We start from the raw sequence: 5,086 nt of genomic DNA on the forward strand, positions 1-5,086 counted from the left end.
CTTCTAATTGTAGGAGCTTTCCCGAAGGCAATTCCAAGTTGTAGGTTCCAACAGCTTCAGCCTGGATGGACTCTCCTCCAGCGCCATACAGCTCGAAGTCACCTTTCTTCAAAATTTTAATTTTCTGTAGTCCATGCAAAGATTTGCAAATGTGAAAACCACAGCCGGTATCCAATACCCATGAATTTGAATTTGAAGAACTTAATGACAAGTTGGCATGTAACATAAACATACCTTTTGATGCAACTCTTGCATCGGTCTTCATACTTGCCAGAAAACTCTTGCAATTCCTTTTCCAGTGGCCAGCTTTGCCGCAATGAAAACAGGTACTTGATCCGGAGTTTTTCTTTCCTTTTTTTCTTTTTGATGCTACTCCTTGGGGTTCAATCGTTTCTTAGAACCCTTATTTCCCGATTTCCTCATAGAGGTGCTATTTATAAGAAGGAGTGGACCTTTATCCTTCTTAATATGCCCTTCAGCTGTTTTGAGCATATTTAACAGCTCGGGCAGGGAGGTGTTCAGCTTGTTCATGTGAAAGTTCACAACAAACTGAGAGAAATGAATCAGGCAGTGATTGCAGGATCAAATCCTGACTGAGCTCACTATCCATAGCAAAACCTAATTGACTTAATCTGGTGATCAAGTCTATAACCATAAGAACATGGTTTTGCACTGGAGTTCCTTCATTCATTCTAGCACGGAACAACTGCTTAGATATCTCATACCTAGCAGTCCTGCTTTGTTCTCCATACAACTCTTTTAAATTGAGAAGTATGGATTGAGTATCCATGCCTTCATGTTGCCTCTGTAATTCATTGTTCATAGAGGCAAGTATGATACATTTGACAGTCACACTGTCATTTTTCCACATCTTATGTGTGGCAACCTCCTCTTCTGTAGCATCATCCCCTAGATCTCCAAGATCAGGGGTTTCAAGTATATAGGAAATTTTCTCCTGAGTGAGTACTATCTTTAAATTCCTCAACCAGTCACATAGTTTGGTCCGGTCAACTTGTTGGCATCTAAGATGCCTCTTAGTGAAAGTGAAGAAGCCATTTAATAATTCTACATATGCAAACAAAACTAATATAAGCAGACCAATCATGATGACATGTTTGCAACTAGATAAGGACTTTAATCTAATTTGTCTCCTACTATTTTTATCGAATATCATAGCCCTCTCCTATGATAAACGTGAAAATATAATTTTTCTTAGTAGGGTTGAGATCCTAATTCATCATAAAAAGCCTTGTGTTTACACAACAAACTCTTATGAGTTCAAAGGTAGGAAACTCTTTCCAATTGCATCTCATGCAATTCTCAACTTTATCTTGTCCTCTTAAAATACTTATTGCCTTGTGTTAGCACAACAAACAATAATATTTTAGTTAAGTCCAAACCCTTCATTTCCATATAGTCATATTCGAATAATATTGCCCTTGTGGTTGCACAACAAGGCAATATATTAAAAATATGCCATAAGCATCTTAATGCACCAAGACAGTATAAACATCAGTCCCCATTGCAAGTCTTGTGTTAGCACAACAAACTAGCATGGATCTTGACATAATAATATCGAGGCATGAAGGAAGGCTATCAATAGTGTTATATCAATATTAAGCTTATCCATAATAGGCAATCAAACAATTGGCCAGGTAAGCAGGTGGGAGGCTCCCCTTACTCAGAGAGTAAGGTCCTAATTAAGTAACCACCTTTAGTGCTTTCCTTAGACACCAATTAGATTAATTGTTCTAGAATGGGTTAGTTCAAAGTTTTTCAACACTATGACTTAATATAATTTTTATTGAGGGCTTACTAGTCTCTAGCACATTCTTTAATTGTAACATACATTTAACATGTCTAAAATAAACTATTATGCATCATGGCTATCTCATAGCATGTATAAATCATAAGCAATTAATTAACATGCTTCAACATATTTTCATATGGAAAATTTCATATCATGATATTTTATTACATAACATATCATATATTAATCATACATTTCAGCATTTCTCTAAGAATATGACATTACTATCTCATAGTAAATTAATAATCATACATCATACATAATTATTTGATTGAACCAATTAAACCTGGCTCTGATACCACTTGAAGGATTTTAGCATGTTATAATGCGCAGCGGAAGTTAGGAATTTTAAAAATTTCTTGATAAAGTTCCTTAACATAAAACCCTTATAAGCCAAGATCACCTTAATGAAAGCAATCAAATAATATAATATAAATGCAGAAATAGAAGAATACCTCTAACGCTAATCCAATATGCAGAATTTCCACTAGGTGCCCAAGTGTTCACCCTCCAACGTTGATCCACACGAAAACTTGATTTAAGTCTTAAGCTCCAAAGACTTTGATCCTTAATGCAGAATTCTTAAAGAACTCTAATGGCTTGCTTTCCTTTCTTTCTATTTTTCTTTAACCTTCTAAAATCACTTCTAATCCTTTTGTCCTAAAGAAGACCACCTTGTCTTGGCTTAGGACACACTAGAAGCAATGCTAGAAAGAAAGAAACTAATGTAAGAAAGAAAGAAGAGAGGAGTGGGGTGGAGTTGGAATGATGAAACCCATGGAGTGCTAGCCTATTTATAATAGGTGTAGGGGATGCATCTCCAAGGGATGCATCCCATCCACACATCCTTTCATGAAAGACATCATATAAGGGCCATATCAAATAAGAGGAGGTGCAGATCAAGTGAAGAGGTGTATCAAATGATATGTCCTTTCATGTGGTGCCATATTTTGACCAAGTCAACATCACATGCTAATCACATGTCCATCACGCCTCACCTCTTGATCTTTCATGATGATGATCCAAGGGCTCCAATGCAAGGCCGCCATTCACTTGACCCCATTATGTCTTCATCCAATGGTGGGATTAAGATCCAATGGTCAATTATGGTAGCCATCCTCTAACCCAATTCAATTGGGTTAAACCAACTCTCCATTATGTCTTCATCCAACGGTAGATCAAGATCTAACGGTCTAGATTGAATGATTTATTAAATCTAATCCAATTAGACTCAAACCAAGCCAATTAGGTGCCAACTCTTGGCTAACCCATATTAGAATATGATCTAATCAAATTAGATCAATTAAGAATCCGATTCGAATCCAATTCGAATCAGATTCGAATCCAATTCGAATTAGGAGCTAAGGTTTGCAACACCTGCTAGGATGTTTATCTTGCAAACATGATCTAATCCAATTAGACCCTTGATAAGTTTTCTTGTGTGTGACCCATTGGGTTCCATACTTAGCCAGCAATAGGTGTGAGTGCGAGTTGACCCAACTTGATTAGAACTCTTCTAATCGATTTAAGTCCAAACTGCGCGAACCCGAATTTAACAATTAGAATCCTTTCTAATTGGTGATCGAATTAACTCTTTAGTTTGATCAAACCTATAAAACAAGATTGACGTCTAGCAACGTGTCATGTCTACCCGGAAAATATGGAATTTGGTGGAAATACCAAAAATACCCTTCAGTGGCAAGTTACCATGCAATTCAATCCTTTAATCAAACTGCATCCCAAATATGCATATGAGTATGAATATATGTCAAACTCAATTTCATATTCATATTTTTCTCAATCTTTTAATGATAATTCAAATAATGAAACATTAGAAACTCTTTCTAATTTTCATTCTACTTTGATCAAGGTTTCCTGAATTATCATATGATTAGAATAAATAGGATGCTATCTTCTCTTACTAGAAGTGATTAATTCCTTGTTGACCTACTCATAATCTTCGTACACAATTCACCATATCCAGAAGACCTCGTACATAACTTATTGTCATGAATGAGTGTAAACCAAAATATGGGTTCATGTGCACAAGATACCATGGTGATCTCAGGTCATAGGATCAGTTGCACAACTCCCACTAAGAGAATCATCTTTTGACATGTAAGTAAGACTTCATAAGATTTCTCTTTGTAGGTCAATTCAGTGAACTCATTCATCTAATGAGCACCCACATCTTTGTATTAGTGTCTCCACACAAATGATTGTGAGATCAATCATCCTCTGCATCGAGCATACATAAGACATGCCAGTCTTTCCGGTAATCATTGATCCCCGACTCAATGTACCAATGACTGGGAATATTTAAGATTAGGATTTTAGGATTTTAAGTCTCACTAGTATGATCTCATCATAGTCTTAAAACCATTGCCCTAAACTAAGGAGTTTATCATAAATATAATCAACAGCATATGATAAAACATAACGCCTTTATTCATATTTAAATGTCATGTACATGATTTGGACAAATCAAAAGAAAAACCTTTCGCAATACATATTGCGATTGGCTTGTAGGGCATCTACTCTTTCAGATGACCCATCCAAATGGAATATTGTCTGCTATATTTGCCCATCTACTCCTTCCATTCCAGCTCCATGCACTGATCTAGACACAGTAGCTCATCAAGTTGTGTTTAATGAAAGCGAATGGCATGCAGGCTGGTGGCCGCAGAAGAATATTCTTTGCACAAGTGGATATTATCATGGAGTGCCACAACTCTTTATTACTTTCTAAATTTTTTTTACCTCAGCTATTGTTTTAGAAGATAATTAGGATTTTTCATACATAATCGGCTCATGATTACATTACATCTTTAATTTTTCCGGATTCTATTTTGTTTTTATTTTTAGAGAGAAAAAATTAGATACTCGATGAGAGTTGATAATTTTGTATATACATTACTGATCAAGTATTGACTATTCAACTAGTTATACTAGAAAAAATGGTGAATTCATTAGTTTATCGGATTGGAACCTCTCTCCTAAGGGTATGTTCTTAGGGGAGGTCTACCTTAGTAGTGGCATGTTATCACCATATAGCTCATCAAGAGAAAGAAATGATAAATAAATAAGTATTGGTGTCTTTGAGTAGTTTGAGAAGGCATGTATATTTCCATTCTTCATTTTAATGCTATGCATAAGAAAATAAAAGAATCCTTGAACTAAGATTTTTAGCCTATTTTTCTTTCGTTAGTTAATGATAAAATTATGGTATTACACCTCTGTTTATTCTAATAAGATTTCTTTCTCTAGAGATGAATT

Source organism: Phoenix dactylifera, chromosome 6 (genome assembly GCF_009389715.1).
Source record: "Phoenix dactylifera cultivar Barhee BC4 chromosome 6, palm_55x_up_171113_PBpolish2nd_filt_p, whole genome shotgun sequence".
Lineage (NCBI taxonomy): Eukaryota > Viridiplantae > Streptophyta > Magnoliopsida > Arecales > Arecaceae > Phoenix > Phoenix dactylifera.